This window comes from Hemibagrus wyckioides, linkage group LG08 (assembly GCF_019097595.1).
Source record: "Hemibagrus wyckioides isolate EC202008001 linkage group LG08, SWU_Hwy_1.0, whole genome shotgun sequence".
Taxonomy (NCBI): Eukaryota; Metazoa; Chordata; class Actinopteri; order Siluriformes; family Bagridae; genus Hemibagrus; species Hemibagrus wyckioides.
The window spans coordinates 2,916,179-2,934,293 of NC_080717.1; the positions used below are offsets into that span (position 1 = coordinate 2,916,179).

General features: G+C 41.1%; 1 long non-coding RNA gene across 1 annotated transcript; it reads right to left on the reverse strand.

The window, feature by feature from the left end:
* Window positions 1-4,544: 4,544 nt before the first annotated feature.
* LOC131358184 (uncharacterized) lies at window positions 4,545-17,341 on the reverse strand. The gene is made up of 3 exons (XR_009205355.1): window positions 17,204-17,341; window positions 14,860-14,947; window positions 4,545-4,807 (listed from the first exon to the last, which is right to left on the reverse strand). It is a non-coding gene; the product is annotated as an uncharacterized LOC131358184 (long non-coding RNA).
* Window positions 17,342-18,115: the final 774 nt, after the last annotated feature.

Genomic DNA, 18,115 nt, shown 5'->3' on the forward strand with positions numbered 1-18,115 from the left:
GCCTAATATGTAAAATGTTTAGATTATCTACGATGAGTGTATTTTAACGACTTTTCTCTTTAGTTCGATCTGATGGAGATGAAACGTTGATGTGTGTACGTCGAGAGCTTCCGATAACACAGGCTTGTAGCTGTATGCTATAGAAAAATTGACTCGCCGTCCAATTTGCCAGAGATTACAGCCTCGAATTGAGCGGCACCGAGAACCGAGAAGATTTCCCTCTCCACTCAAATGGCTTTAATCCTCCATAAACACAGCGACTCGGATGGAAAAGGACTCGCAATTAAGCAACTCATCAGTCGCCGTGGAGCAAGACGGGAGCCGGTGCGCGAGGCTGGAGCGAGAACCCATCATTACGGCGTAATTATGATGTGATTATATTTTTATTACCACTAATTCTGAGGATAACTGGCTGTGTGTACGTCTTAACGGACGGCAGACGCTGGCTTTCGTGAGTAAGTGTTATTAATTGCTTGGTATAGATAGCTGGCAGGGCCAGGATTTGGCATATGTGTGTGTGTGTGTGTGTGTATGTGTGTGTGTGTGTTATGCAACGACGTACACCAGTGCTAGTCTTCACTTAATGACGATCTGTCAGGATGTTTTTCAACAGGAAAACACATACCTGCACTTGGGTCCATTTCCGTGTGTGTGTGTGTGTGTATGTGCGCCAACAATGATGTCTCTGTTAGCTGGATGGGACATTCCGAGCAGAGGGCAAGGGGACAGAGGAGATAAGCTGGTTTGGGAGATAACTCCCCTTCTCTCTCTGTTCCAGCCTTTCATTCGTTTCTATCCATCTTTCTTATCTCTGTTCCACCGCTCAGCATATGGCAGACCCACAAAGAAAGAGAGATGGAGGTGTATTTTACATACCCGCCTCAGAAACTCCTTTTTACATCCATCCATACCCTCTCTCTATCGCTCTCTCTGTTTCTCTGTCTCTCTATCTCACTCTCTGTCTATTTCTCTCTCTGTCTCTCTCTCTATCTCACTCTCTGTCTATTTCTCTCTCTGCCTCCCTCTCTCTCTCTATTTCTCTGTATCTCCCTCTCTCTCTCTCTCTCTCTCTATCTCTCTCTCTCTAAACGGCTAATAAACAACAAATATCTATGAACATATTAACGATTAAGTCCTCATATTTTTCTCAGACATTTGTGTTTATTTGTATGCGATGAAGAGGTCCAGACTGCTTCCTAATTCAGAGACGAAACATCTTCACAGTGAATCGAATTTCAAATGATTTCCTTCCCTCTTTCAACTCGCAGACATCCATATACAGGCTCCAAGCCATGCCCACATTTTCATATACGGCCCGAGCCGTACACCTTTACGACTCTGTAATTAGCAGACAGGGCTTATTGACTCAGGGAAGTCTGAGCTCTTGAGAAAGTCTGACTTTTCCGAGTGGGAGTTATGAGTTACATTGATTTTTCCTTTCCACTTGCGTTTTGCAGTATTATGGAATATTAATGCACATTAAACACTGCATTTGTACTCTGACCCCATGTGCACAGCTTGCACTAAATCCCTGATAATAATCACTATTTATTATGGGTGCTAGATACGCTTAATTCACAAACCGTTCAGCCTTTTCGAACGAGTCACTAAGGTGAATCAATATCTATCCCTGCTTCTTTATTCTATCCAAGACTTTATATATGATAATCCAACCAAGCTTCATGTAGATTTACACAATACATTTACATATATGTTGTAATTTCTTACAAAAAAATTGAACATTGCAAATGATTTTTTCAAGATTTGTGAGTCACTTCGCATTCGACTCATCAATTGACTCAGTTGATCAATCAATCGACTCCACTTATCTTGTTCGAACTACATGATCCACCCAAGACTCATAATATCATACTGTTCGTGTGTGTAAATCCTTGAGTTTTTGAAATGACTAATCTTTTAAAATAAGTGGGTTGCATTTTGAAATCCAGCTCGTGGTGATATGGTGCGAGCAGTGACGCCGTTTCACACCGTTTTTGACTCACAGTTTAACTCCAGCCAAAGTGAAACCTCTCTCATGATTCATATCCTGAACATCTCGTCCGTGTTTACACATGAGCTGGTGAGAGATAAAGAGCGTTGGAGAACACACTACACAGGGCTGGAATTCAGATGCTTGCTCTTGACTGCCATTCTTAACGTGCAATTAATCAATTCATCGTACAAAGAGCTCTATTTATAGCAGTGCAGAGTGCCTCTCGGCTGCTACACGCCACTTCTCACGACCGGGGATGAACATGAAAGAGGCACCTACACACAACCATGTGCAGAACTCCAACTAGAATCCTGACAAAACATCCATCCATCCATCCATCCATTTTCTATACCAGCTTTATTCCTAATTAGGGTCATGGGGGTCTGCTGGAACCTATCCCAGCACACACTGGACGAAAGGCAGGGGTACACCCTGGACAGGTCGCCAGTCTATCACAGAGCCCCAGGCAAAACAATCGAATGTAAATGAAATCTTTGTACTAGAATGCAAAAGAGCTAGAAACTGACAAAAACTTCACAAAGACAACAGAAGAAACCCACAATTGAGGAACCATTTTATATCCCGATAATATTTTATTTACATTTAAAAGACGTTTTAATCTTAGGTAAAATGTCCTTCATGACAACAAACACATTTTTTCCCCAGAGAAATCTATTTAAAACATCAGTAGACCCTTTCCGAAACAACAAGATGGATCATTTAGATTTCCTGACGATCCTGATGAGAAGAAAAGTCTCACATTTTATTTTCTTTTTTTCCTGAAAGTAAACACTGTAACACTGATACCCAAATTATAGATCGATATTTTAAAAAATTAAGAAATTTACTAACTCATTAGAATGTCCTTAATATCCTCATGTCATTGGCATGGACACAAGACAACAATGTTTAGCATATTTGCTAACTCTATGCTTGACTCAACTCATTCAAGAGGAAAATGCAGAGAGCTAGCAAACAAGGTTTTTCTTTTTTTTAATTTTAAAAATGCATGTTTTCTCACATTCAACATTAAATTAAATTAATGTTTAAAATAAACTTGGAACCCAAAACGTGGAATCAGTCGGCTATGTAATCCGTGTAAAAGCCATTTTGTTGTGTATGCAATAAAAACGAAGCAGTCTGCTAGTGTAGATTAACTCGGTGTTGCTTAGCCGGCTTAGAGTAGCGCAGCCATCGTGATCCTCAAGAAATGCCTACAATAAATAAATAAATAAATAAATAAATAAATGAACAGCTGTGAGTAAATTGGAATACAAGAAAATAAATAATATTTTTTCCTTTCTCATGACATTTTGCCCTGTCTGTACAAGGTGTTAGCTGAGTAGCTAGAATATTTTTTTTTCCTTGAGATCGATAAAGTTTCTGTCCATAAACTGCCTGGGAATATTTTCCAGACGGTCAACGAGTGGACAGACTCACCTCAAGAATGACCTCAGATGTTGTCAAGAATAAAGGTTATGTTTTTAGAAATGATTTAGCACACGTTGTTTGAAATCCATTGTATAAATGATTAGCCTTTCACTGTTCCAATAAAGAGGAAAGCGGGCGTGTCTGACTCAGAATTACTGGTTTAGAAAATGGACAGAGGGAATTTTGAGGGGTGGGGTTACTATCTTCTGTATGTTTTTCTCCTTAGTGTCAACACATTCTGTATATAAATCTAGTTTTAAATCTAGAATTTAAGTAAGTGTGTGAGTGAGTGGGGGAGGGGCATGAACCTCAGGTTTAGTTATGAATAAAAGCTTTTTTTTAAAAAAAAAATCATATAGACGGTGTTTAAAATCCACGGGATAAATCATTATCTTGTCAATTAAGTCACGATATCTCCTTCATTTTATTTGTTTTCGTCACTGAATATCCCACCTACTCACAGTTTCTTTCTTTCTTTCTTTCTTTCTTTCTTTCTTTCTTTCTTTCTTTCTTTCTTTCTTTCTTTCTTTCTTTCTTTCACAGTATCCCCTTCATTCTCTTCCTTCTTTGAGCGGGGGAGGGGAATGAATTACCTCAGGTTTTATTATGAATAAAATCTTTTTTTTTTGCTTTACATAATACAGGATTTTTTTAAAAACCACTGAATAAATCATTTTCTTGATTGATTCCCAGTTTATGGGTCTTTCCACATTCCAGTAAAGAAGAAACTGGGCTTAAAATAAACAAAATAAATCTAGTTTACTTCTTTGTGGAAGTGTGTGAGTGAGTGAGTGGGGGAGGGGCACACATTACCTCAGGTTTTATCAAAACAACCTTTTTTAAAGCTAAGTCCATGTTCACATCCCCGAAAAACACATCGCTGACAAAAAATCCTTTCACATTCAAGTAGATTAAGGCAATGTCTGAGATTTCTACCTATTTTTTAAAATATCTTGTTGATATTTTTTGGGTTGATATTTTTGACCAAGGTGTTTGTGAATGTCAGTCATGGCACTGCCTTCAAATAAAACCAATAACTCGGAATTTCCTGAAGAAAAAAAAAGAAATCCTTTCCTTAACTCAAGTATTTTATTTATCATCATTATTAACATCAGTCATTAGGAATGAGTACATCAGAGGGACAGCTCATGTTGGACGCTTGGGGGACAAAGTTAGGGAGGACAGATTAAGATGGTTTGGACATGTCCAGAGGAGGGAGAGTGAGTATATTGGTAGGAGAATGTTGGACATGGAGCTGCCAGGCAGGAGGCAAAGAGGAAGGACAAAGAGGAGGTATATGGATGGAATAAATGAGGATATGAAGCTAGTGTTGGGGATAGGTGGAGAGAGATGATTCGCTGTGGAGACCCCTGAAGAGAAAAGCTGAAAGAAGAAGAAGAAGATTAACATCAGTCGTTACAGTTAGATGGCTAGCTTGTTGCTAAAATAAATAGACGAACATGGAGGCATCCTGATTTTTTCTGACTTCGTAGCTTGAATGCGTCGAAGGTTGAAGACGATCCTTACTGACTTCTCACTTCTGAGGAAAGTTAAACATAGCATAAATGTATGTTTTTGAGTGTGTGAGTGTGTGTGTGAGTCTGTGAGTGTGTGTATGAGTGTGTGTATGAGTGTGTGAGTGTGTGTGTGTGTATGAGTGTGTGAGTGTGTGTATGAGTGTGTGAGTGTGTGTGTGTGTGTATGAGTGTGTGAGTGTGTGAGTGTGTGTATGAGTGTGTCAGTGTGTGTATGAGTGTGTGAGTGTGTGTATGAGTGTGTGTGTGTGTGTATGAGTGTAAATGAAATGAATTACCACAGTCTTTGTCAAGAATAAAAAAGCCGTGTTGTTTTTAAGTAGAGCTAAGTACATGGCACAAAAAGAGAGATTTTTTTTTATTATTATTATTCACCAGATGGAGTAATTAGCATTCGGAGAGTGCATTAGAGTTTGACACGCTTTTTTACCTCACGTTTCGAATCACAAAGGTTAAATGACGTTAACCGACGGGTTACTTAGTCACTTAACTGCACTGTCGTTTTTTTTGTTTTTTTTTACAGAAAGAGACGGGGCTAATGGAGGGCTCATCGCAGACAGCTCGACTCGTTACCACCAATGGCAGCTTATTAATTTACATTTCTATCAGAGGAGCACCTGTGTTCCTCCCCCCGTCCCCCAACCCCCCGCATGCTTGGCATCTCCACTGTACAGGATCATTATAGACATTAAAATCACATTACACACCCTGCCTTTCCCCTACACATACACACACACACACACACACACACACACATAGACACTTACAGAGACACAATTCATTAGTGGATTTGCCCATTACTCTGTTCTGGTCTCTCTCTCTCTCTCTCTCTCTCTCTCCATCTCTCTCTCTCTCTCGCTTGGCCAGACTCATCGTTTGCCAAAAAAAGTAATTAGAGGAAGAAAGAAGCAGAGAGGGAGAATCAAAGAGATGCTCTTCAGAGAGACGTTTCTGTTCTGACGTTAAAAAGATAAAAGCACGCCGTGATGCCCCTCCTTCCATTTTATATTTTACACACACACACACACACACTCTGTGTTTTGTCTTTTGTCCATCCATCTCTTTCCGTTCCTCTCTGTTTTTCTTTCTCAATCTTTCTTTCTTTCTTTCTTTCTTTCTTTCTTTCTTTCTTTCTTTCTTTCTTTCTTTCTTTCTTTCTCTCTCTCTCTCTCTCTCTCTCTCATAAGATTCCTCCCTCCTCTCTCCGACCACCCATTCCCTCTCTCTCTCTTTCTTACTTTCTCCATTTTTTTTAACCTTCTTCTCTTACTATCTTCTTTATCCTCCTCTCTCTTGATCCTTTTATCACTACATGATTCCCTCCCATCAAAGTCTCTGTCTCCCTCTCTCTCTCTCTCTCTCTCTCTCTCTCTCTTTGCTATTGATCTTAAACTCAACACACAGAAGAAATAGAGCTTCTGTTCCAATATAACTGGAATCTATCTAAAAAAAAGACATCAAGAAAAGATGGACGTGTTTCCTTAATGATCAAACAGAGGGATTTACAGAATGTGTGTGCCTAAGAGAGAGAGAGAGAGAGAGAGAGAGAGGATGAGAGAGATGTGTAAACTGGGATTTGATGGAAGGATTCTGCAGTGTTGACTCAGACTCAGACTTAGATTCATCACCCTTTATCCCTCATCCAGAGATAATCCAGCTGTGAGATATAGCAGAAATCTCTTATCATGATACGCCAATACTTTTTCACACTCAGGGTTGTGTGGTTGTAGGAAAATAATCAGTGACAGGGTGGGGTGATGATGAGCTTCATTCAGCAACACACACACACACACACACACACATTTAACATCTTTATTCCTGCTTATAGTTTTTTCCTCTCCCACATTTTTTCCCACAAGTCCCTGTGAATGAGCGGTTACTATAGAAACAATGATGTATTAGAGTAGAGTAGAGTACAGAGTACGTTATTTGTCCCCAAGGGAAAATTTGGTGTCACAACACATGAGCAACGGGACTGAAAAACAGCTTAAGACTTATTCTATAGATAGATAGATAGATAGATAGATAGATAGATAGATAGATAGATAGATAGATAGATAGATAGAGTCTGAGACTTTTAGCACCTTCTGACCAATCAGAATCCAACAGCATCATGGTGGAAAACATAATCTGGACACAATATTTGATAATCGATCAGTCGATATCATTACAATGGTGTTGCTAGGCAACTAGAATATGATATATGACTGGCATACAGGATGTTAGCTAATGGCTGTGGCTAATTGTTTCTCATTTCTATGACTTAGCATGTTGTTCTGAGGATCTTAAAAGTGTGAAGACGCGATGACGGTGGAAAACGAGGCAGAAGTGTCCGGAATATTTCGCTCGGACGTGTTACTATTTACTAGCGGTTAGCATCGAGGACAAAGAAGTGTTTCTGGATTGTGAGATGTGAGATTGTGAGATTGTGAGATGTGGATGTGAGATTGCAAGAAACTTTTTCTCTGTCTCTCTGTGTGTGGGTGTGGGTGTTAAAAAGGTATCAGCCATGTGGTCGCCTCTGTGTGTGACTGATTGGATTCGTGTGAGATTTACGTGTCTTGGCCGTGCCTGTGCTTTCCCTGCAGAGGCTGTTAGCTTTAGCGTTAGCCTAGCCTCGCTCTGTCTTGTCAGTGAGGCAATCAGGAAAATAAGGCCTGCGTGATTTACTCCGGTCCGGCTGTGGGCCTCGTACGGCGCTCCTCTTTTTTCTCTCGTTTTGTCGAGTGATGGATGACGGGCGGATCACTCATTCCTTATAACGTGTGGAGAGAGGCTATCAATCAGGCCGGTGCAGACTCCGCCCCCCCGGCCTCAACATAAGCTCTCTTTCATTCTGACAGCCGTGGCTAATACATCTCTCCTCTCTCTCTCCCTCTCCTCTCTCGCTCTTTCTTTCTTTTTACCTCTCTCATGGAGTCCATTTCTCTCTATCTCACACACTCACTGAGGTTGACAGGTTGCACTAATATATCAGAGATCTGCAGGCCACAGGGGTGTGTTATTTATGATCGAGACCCTGACACTAAAAACACCAGTGCAGCACTGACGGAAGAGATGGAGTGAGGAGAAGAGTGTGTGAACCGCTGACCCAGACAGACCCGTAACAAAGCAAAGGAATTTGACCTTCACAGATGAATCCATATGTATTTGATGTTTTCATTTTCAAAGTTTAGCTTAGCCGAGGCTCTCTCGCTTCTTTACACATTCACCTCAGAAGACTTGGATCTTTTGGCCCATTTGACTAAAATCAAATGGATTTCTCTGAATAACGTTACCAGACTTTCCATTCAGGGAACAAACACTTATCAGAGAATTCCCACAAGAGTACACTTACATACCTGAAGGATGCAATATACCTATAAAAAGTTGCATAATTAGACGTTAAAGACCACTATAGAGCTTTACACCACCTCTACACCTAAATCCCTTTCTAACATTAAGCCACGCCTCTTACCTACCTGCCTTTCTAACTTTAGGCCACATCTATTACCTATTTTTCTAACATAAGGCCACACCTCTTACCTACCTGGCTTTATGGGCACGCTTCCTACCTGCCTGCCTTTTTTACTTTAAGCCACACCTCCTACTTACTGTACTTGCCTTCTAGCTTTAGTTCACGCCTACTGCCTTTCTAACATTAAGCCACTTCTCCTACATTTCTGCCTTTCTAACTTTAAGCCACGCATCCCACCCAAATGCCTGTCTAACGTTAGGCCACGCCTCCAACCTACCTGCTTTTCTAATTTTAGAAAAGCCTACTACCTACCTGCCTTTCTAATTCTAGGTCACACCTCCTACTTACCTGCCTTTCTAACATTAAGCCACGCTTCCTATTTACCTGCCTTCTAACATTAAGCCACACCTCTTACCTTCCTGCCTTTCTAACTTTAGGCCAGGCCTCCTATCTGCCTTTCTTTCTAACATTAGGCCACATCTCCTACCTACCTGCTTTTTTATTTTTAGGCCTTGCATCCTACCTGCCTATCTTTAGGCAATGGCTCCTACCTTTCCACATTTCTAACTTTAGGCCATGCTGCCGACCTACCTGCCTTTCATACTTTAAGCCACACCTCCTACCTACCTGCCTTTCATACTTTAAGCCACCTCCTACCTACCTGCCTTTCATACTTTAAGCCACGCCTCCTACCTACCTGTCGTTCATACTTTAAGCCACGCCTCCTACCTACCTGCCTTTCATACTTCAAACCACGCCTCCTACCTACCTGCCTTTCAAACTTTAAGCCACGCCTCCTACCTACCTGCCTTTCATAATTTAAAATGTTCTGCTCTAAAATCTTGCTCCGGGTTCCTCCTGACTGTTTAGATGTATTCCTGCTCCAGTGTCTGGTTCAACCCGGCTTCAAAAAATGATCAGTTTATAACAGTCAGTTACAAAATGAGCATGGAAATGACCACAGCGGCCAAGGACCTTCTCAAATCAGCTGTACGTTTTTATAAAACTCACTGCAGTTTAATCCATTTTAATACACACACTAATCATCAACTGCTTGACTCCATTTGAGGAAATCACTGTGCACACTTTACACCTGAAGCAGAAAAAAGGAGCGTGTTTGAAATAAGCTGAGAGGAAAAGTCTCACGTTTACACCTTCATCTTCTCTTTCAGGTCTCCGTATTCTGAGTAAACCACAGCTAAACATCAGCCCTTCTAAGCAGAGAAGAAAAGTGTTTGATTGCCTGGTCCGAATGCTTTTAAATAATGTCAGAGCTTCGCTTGCATTACTCCTCAAAATCGATTTATCTTTTAAGATTAACCTTTGGAAAAGCATCAGCTCTTTTTTGACATTATGTCGGCGTATTCACTCGGCTCTGAGCTCTAAACAAAGGCAGCCTTGAAGACCCAATCAGCACACTGCTTACCTTGAACAAGGTAACGAATGGATTCATATAATTTCCCCTTCTCAATAACTTCGCAACTTTTCCAGCAGTCAAAGGCCTCAGTTTATTCACTGAGTGAGAGAGCATGAGCTTCCTCACAGCAGGAGCTCTCTCTCTCTCTCTCTCTCTGTCTCACCCTCCTCGATGCAGCTGCACTGTTTTTCGCCTCTCTCCATTTGTTAACTCATCCTGTTGACACAACGTACAGGCGAACGAGTGCGTCAGGGGCGAGCAAACGGCGGCGCTGGAGCGTGGAGGTGGGAGGAACTCGACAGGAACTTTGTCAAAAGACGAAAAAACCTGCATCCTGGTCGGTATGTACAGATGCACTTGACACACAGCTGCCCTCATTCAGCACTTGTACAATCCAAACCAAAAAAAGAAGGTTATGTAATATATATTTTACTGATAATTATATCGTTTAGTTTACAACAAGTTTCCACTCATAAAAACTCATAAAGTGGTAAAGTTGATAGCTTCTCTGTCCTGCTTTCTCCTAAGTGGACGCTGTGGTCCTGATGGGTTCATCATGTGGAACTCATCTCAGACAAAGTCAAGAAGTCCGAGAGTTATGTCAATATTTAAACAGGGAAAGATTCTTGTACGTGGGAACTCGACTAGGTTTCAAGCATACTCTATATTGCCAAATGTTTTGGGACGTCTCCCTTTACATGCACATGAATGTAATATGGAGTTGTCCCGCCCTTTGCAGCTATAACAGTTTCAACTCTTCTGGGAAGGCTTTCCACAAGGTTTAGGAGTGTGTTTATGGGAATTTTTGACCATTCCTTTTGAAGCGCATTTGTGAGGTCAGACACTGATGTTGGACAAGAAGGTTGGGTTGAGGTCAGGACTCTGTGCAGGCCAGTCAAGTTCCTCCACACCAAACTCACTCATCCATGTCTTTATAGACCTTGCTTTGGTCACTGGTGTGCAGTCATGTTGGAACAGGAAGGGGTCATCCCCAAACTGTTCCCACAAAGAGCATGAAATTGTCCAAAATGTCTTGGTATGAAGCTGATGCATTAAGAGTTCCTTTCACTGGAACTAAGGGGCCGAGCCCAACCCCTGAAAAACAACACCTGAACTCAGTGATTTGGAGGGGTGTCCCAAAACTTTTGGCAATATAGTGTATATACATGTATAAATAATGTTTAACTTTCTATTATTATTTCTATATAATTTTTTAATGTTAGAGTGAAGCTGGTCTAATAACATGGAGGCTGTAGAAAATCAGAAAATCTGCTTGAATATTGTTCTTTATAAATAGAAAACTTCCCGTATCTCATACAATTAGAATTTTTTCGCTAAATCTGATTTTTTTATTATTTTACTTTATTTTTTTATTTTTACCTGCCTCTAAGCGTTGCATGTTTTAATGAGCGCCTTTGCCGTTTTTCTCTTTTCTTTCTTCCATTGGACTAATTTTACTTTGTATGAACTACAAAGGGGGAAAATGATCACAGTTTTTAATATAGAAGGAGAGAATTATTGTGTAGTACACACACACACACAAAGAGTGAGAGAGAGAGAGAGAGAGAGAGAGAGAGAGAAAGACTGAAATAATGTGAACAATACAGCAAGAAATAGGGAGAGAGAAAGGGAGACAGAGAGAGAAAGACAAAGACTGAGAGAATGAGAAAAATACACACACAGAGAGAGAGAGAGAGAGAGAGAGAGAGAGCTTATGGTTGAGTTAGTGGAAGTTTGTTGACATCATTTCCTAGGCACATCAATATCAAATAGTCTTCCATTTCTCTCTCTCTCTCTCTTTCTCTCTCTCTCACCCTATTTCTCACTTTATTTTTCTCATTCTTTCAGAGTCTTTGTCTCAATCTATCTCTATCTGTTTCTCTCTCTCTCTCTCACTCTCTCTCTCTCTCTCTCTCTCTCTCTGTTCATTCTAATTGAATGCCTCTGCTGATAAATGGCTTGTTGAGGCTCCACCTGCAATGCACCATTACACTCTCCGTCATCAGCCATGCAAGAGTGTGTGTTGGGGTGTGGAGGACAGGTGTGTGTGTGTGCGCGTGTGTGTGTGTGCGCGCGCGTGCGTGCGTGCGTGTGCGTGCGCGCATGTGTGTGTGCGTGCGTGCGTGTGTGTGTGTGCGCGTGCGCGCGCGCTCGTGTGCGTGTGCATGCTTTGTGTTTGTTTATAATGTTATTTATCATTACAGATGTAAGCGTAGTCATATTCATCTTCCCCACTGCTCAGCTTTCAGGAATGAATTATAGCTCTTTACCACATTATCCAGATTTTGTAGTCAATCTGGAGGTGGTGCTGGAGGAGCTGATTTACGCTGGCTCTGATCCAGTTCAACCTGAATCCCTCAGACCCGGAGCTGCTCCCTACAAAAACTCTGGATGTGAACTAATAATTTATTATATTGTTCAGAATTATAATTCAACACTCAAAAATTTAGTGTTCAACATTTTTTGTTCTTCTTTGTTCCTTACTATGAACAACTCCATCTATGAAACTCCAATATGAAAGCATTGAACTTTCTATTCATTAATCCCTTCATCCATCTCTCCATCCATGCATCCATCCATCCATCCATCCATTCTTCCATCCATCCATCCATCCATCCATCCATCCATTTATTCATCCAACTGTTCATTCAACGGTTCATCCGTCGGTTCATCTATCCATCCATCCATCCATCCATCCATCCATTAAACCCTTCATCCATCCACCCATCTGTCCATCCATCCATCCATCCCTCCATCCCTCCATGAATGTATCAGTTCATCCATCTATTCATTAATTCATTTCATCTATCTATCTATCCATTTATGCATCTATGTATCAAGCCATCCATGGATTAAGGCCTTCATCCATCCATTCATCCATACATCCATCTATTTATTAAACCCTCCATCCAGCCAGCCATCCAGCCATGCATGCAGTCATCTGTCCCTCTATGTATCAATTCATCCATCTATTAATTAATCCCTCCATCTATCTATCCACTTATGCATCTATATATTAAGTCATCCATTAGTCCATCCAACCATCCATCGCTTCATCAGTATTTGCTCTTATACTTGGACCAAATACAGTTAAAGCACCCCAAGCACACTTTAGCTCACAAACTCACATCCTACATTTTATTTTATTTAACTATTTGTTTTGTTTCACATGATTTGACATGAAAAACTTGTTGAAAGTGTATTCTACTGTGTCCTGAATTTTCCCTCAAGTAAACACACGTGACATCATGTGAACAATAGGTATAGGTATCAAATGTGAGAAAATAATACCTGGAAACTCATCACGCATCCAAAACACGCCCTAAATGTGAAACACTGAAAAATATATTCATTGTGTAAAACTCGTAAAAAAAGTAAAGACGATTTCAAGCAAGGTCAAAGTCTTTATATGTTCCAATCATCTTATCAGTGTTGGTCCACATATAGAGCTTAATACCTCTCTCTCTCTCTCTCTCTCTCTCTCTCTCTCTCTCTCTCACACACACACACACACACACACACACCATGCATATTGATTTCGAGACCAGAGACCTGCATGGAATTCGTCACAGGGAGCCTGTAACCCCATTTTCTGTAATCCCACTTCCTGCTCGAGTGTGTTTTAATCAACACGGCTTCCTGCAGACATCACCGTGCTGCTGATTAAAACTGGAACATATAACACACACACATACACACACACACACACACAAACTTTCATTCCCTAGTCAGCGCTTTTCTGTACTCACTGCTTTGTCTTTCACACACACTTAATCTATCACTCAGTTCACTGCTGTGGTGGTGGAAACATATACAACATGAACAAATTGCTCCTATGATCCCTGACATGGTGCACACACACACACACACACACACACACGCCTTGATAAATGTAACATTTGCCACGGCTTAAATGTGTCACAGGACTCTCTGTCTCCGGATAGAGACTGTTTCGGCTTTAGAGGAGACATATTAGCCATAATTGGGAGCAGATTCGGAGCATATTTTCTGGCCAACACACCTTAATTAGATCTGGTGCTAGGCCTGGGAGAAAGGTTAGCAAAAGTGGAGTCAGGCTGTTTTTCTTGGATCTTTAACCTGCGAAAGCGGGATATTCAACTCCCTGATTATTTGTCTTCTCTGTAATCCGAGCGGCCACCGGCGATCAGAGAGATCCGCAGCGAATCTGTGTGGTGGATTTGTTGACATTTTTGTCATCTGACGAGACAGAAACAGGAGGGACCGAGTTAGCTAAATGTAAACATCTCGTCTCGTAGAATGTGAGAGGGAAGGGTGTTTGATTGACGTTTGGGTAAAAAAAAGTACACTCATCAATTATTTTGCTCAACAGTGGTGTCGAGAAAACTAGGGTCTGTCCAATATCTTGGTGTTTAACTAGAGAAAATCCTGCCAACATCACAAGTCTGTTTCTTTGAATAGATAGTCATCATGTCAGTTTAATCAGGGAAACCAGAACTTAACTTTCTGACAAAAAAAAAGAAAGAAGATGGTGATTGGTATAAAGGTGCTCCGGGGAACAATGTGTGTAAGATCTTATATGGGACACCAATCCATCAAAAATCTACCAACCAATCAAAGCTACCAGCTTGGAGAACCTGAGAACCTGAAGAAAACTTGTGGAGACCCTCAAGCAATCCAAGCATCTACCAACTAATCAAAACTACTAGCTTGTAGAACCTGAAAACCTGAAGGAAACTTGTGGAGACCCTCAAGCAATCCAAGCATCTACCAACTAATCAAAACTACCAGCTTGGAAAGCCTGAGAACCAGAAGGAAACTCATGGAAACCCTCAAGCAATCCAAGAATCTACCAACCAATTAAAACTACTATCTTGGAGAATCTGAGAAACTCATGGAGACCATCAAGCAATTCAAGCAATGACCTAACCTCAGGATGGAACTCTGGACCTTGGAACTTTGAGGCAGCACCAATTTCTATTGCACCACCGTTCTACAAGTTTGGGATACTAAAGAAGAAATAGTAGAAGGTGAAAGCACTTCATACCTCAATACCGGACTAGCAAGTTGGTGGATGTTTGGTCCTCCTCCAAGTCCACACTTTGACGAGGTCAATAATGTGCCGGTCATCAATGCTAAAAAAACAAACATTTGTCAAGCAGCATTGTCATGAACTTGGCATGTCATTATTCATTCACATGCTTTAGTATGGTGACCAGTCAGACCTTTCTCATTTTCCAGTCAGAGATGAATAAAGTTCATAGCTACTTCAACAATCCCTTCAGCAGAAGAGAAACAAAAAAAAATAAAAAAAATAAAAAAAGTCACACTGACAAATATGAATGATGTACCAGAGTGAAATCAACTACCCTGTAGCTCTATAACAAATGATGTAGGCTATAAATGGAATTAGACAATCGATCATACTTGGCTTAATCATCTTTTTTTCCACATAAGTGGCAAACCTACACTCTTAGAAAAACAGTTTCTTAAGGGTTCTTGGAATGGTTAATGGCTGTAGCTTTCTGAAGGAGTTCTACTTGCCAAGAAACCCTTTACTAAAGGGTCAGGCATAGAACTCTCAGGTTTCCCCAAAGCTTTACAAACTGGTTAACACTCAACAATGTGGATTTTAAACTCCATTTGTTTACAGTCTAGACTTCTCCCTACTGCAGGCACACTTGATCCAAATGATTATCTAATTATTAAGCTCTTAATGAGATGACCCAGGTGTGTTAAGAGAGGAGAAAACTTCACACTGTGAAGGGGGGGGAGTCCACAGGACGGGAAATAAAAAGCTCTTCTTCAGAATAGATTAATGACTAGAGTTTATTGCCTCACATCTTCAGAGCCCAAGGTTTAATCCTGAGCTTAGGTAACTATCTATGTGAATGGCACATGTCCATGTTCTTCTAGGTTCCCCAACTTCCTTCCACCACAAAGTTCTTGCCATTTTTAGTGTGTGATGCCTCCACAATTCTCATGGTGTCCTGTCAAGAGTGTATTTCTGCCTTGTGCTTGGTCTCCCCATGATGACCTAGGGTTTAATCCTGAGCTCAGGTAACTATCTATGTGAATGTTACATGTCCATGTTCCTCTAGGTTCTCTAATTTCCTCCCACCACAAAGTTCTTGCCATTTTTAGTGTGTGATGCCTCCACGATTCTCATGGTGTCCTGTCAAGAGTGTCAAGAGTATTTCTGCCTTGCGCTCTGTGTCCCCAGTACAACCTACAGGTTTGTGATGACCCTAACAATACATATGTATGGAATTTTACATTTTAGGTCATACATTTGTGGGAAAATAATAATTGTGTAGTGTGGTGTGAGCCAAAGTGTGTTACAGCCAAAGTTTTCCTTGAACTTTGGTCCTGCCCAATAGTGCAATACTATTTTAGAGAAAGAGATCAACTTTGAGTTTATGTAGGATTCTCACATTTTGGAGACATGGTTCCTCAAAGCATATTTTGCATGAAACCTAGGACCTTTACAGCATTTGGCAGACTCCCTTATCCAGAGCAACTTACTATTTATCTCATTTTATACAACTGAGAGTTATTGGCCTTGCTCAGGGGCCCAGCAGTGGACACTTGGTGGACCTAGGATTCAAACTCAAAAGTTACCACATCCACCTTTTACAGAGTGAAGGTCATTTTCAGACTTGCATGCTTTTCCCCCAGATTCTGGGCCATTTGAGTTTGGTTCTTTTGGCGTCATTTGTTTGGTCAAGCATGTCAATGTTTCGTCAAGTCTGTCAATGGTCCAGAGAACTGATTGTTGGCCCTTTTTTAAATAGGAACAATTTCCATTAAAGTCTGGGGTTTGCTTCAGCCGAACCGTGTTGCACTCTGCATCAAGTGTGGAAGGTCAGCGAATATACAGTAAAGACAATATTTCCAACACTGTTTCACAAGACTGGAGCAAGATTGCTTGCATTGAGAACATGGAGAAGAACAGAGGTCTCTCTCATACTTGTGTGTACAGCTAAATATCTTACAAGAAAGCAAACCTGCAACAAATCCCGTCCCCGGTCAAGGTCAAAATCAATCCTGGGTGCAGACTCAAGTCTGCAGGTCCAGTGTAAAAACAGCCAAAAAAAATACAAGCTCTAACCCCGCCCTTCACCCTTTAAACCCGCCCCTCACCTTTAACCTCACCCATTTATCACTGTGCATGGATTTCTGTAAATTTGCAATCATGCAACTGTATCGGTAGGCACCGGAGTGAACCAAGTTCATGGGGCTTTTCATGTTCGCCACAGAGTCAAGTGATGCCAGAGTCACGACCTTTGCGATGCCCAGCCCTGTTCGATATGCAAATGCAATTACGGTGCCTTTATCTCCGCAAAGGGCAGAGGATGAGAAAGAAAGAGAAAGAGAAAGGCTGGCCTGACCTGCAGCAGATCCTCATCTTCACTCTGTGAGGCTCGGGAGGAGAATACAAATGTTACTACATTAACCCGGTCCCGCGGAGAAGCGACAGAGAAAAGAGGAGAAGAAAGGAAGAATAGAAAGGGAGGGAGAATGCAGGGTGAAATGGCTTGTCTTTGTAGTAAATCATATCGCCAATGAATGCTAATTTGGAGGAGGTGATAGAAGTGGTAATTGTTCTTTTCAGCTGGGGGGCTTGGGCTTTCTCTGCCGCCGTGCCTTTGATGGACTGTGGTGTCAGCAGTGCATTGTGGGAGCCAAATAACCCTCCCATGCTCTGTTTGTGCATGGTGGATATGAGTGTGTGTGTGTTAGCTAGGACCTGTAGGAGACACATTGATAATTAGATTCATACATCAAACGTTCTCCACCTTTCCTCTTTAGCACGGTTGTGCCAAAAAGATGACATACGGTAAAAGATGAAAGTATGTCCCTTTTTTCCTTTTTAATACTTTGTCTATTTGAACAATATAAAACTCTACTAGACTCTCAACTAATTCACTTCAGCTCCTAGCTCCATATCGCTAATTTATTTAGCACTGACATGACTCATGAAGGTTCAGATAAAGGCAGAAGTGAAACGACTTAGCAACAAACGCTCTTTGAATTCTTGACTTGATGTAAATTGGACTTTAAGTACGTTCCTCTGCAGGAGTTTGTTATCCCTCAGATTTCACAGATTTAGCCTCTCTCTGCGGCTAGTTCACAGACTATGATGTTTGCCGGGCAAAGTTAATTATTTTTTACTGACTCAGATTGTCTGTTTCAGCTTTATTTACATCATCTCGGTTGTGGAGGTGAGGATTCCTTTTGTATAAAGATCAGGTTTGATCTATGTTTGTTATCTTTGTTAAGGACATATCTTTCGGCATTGG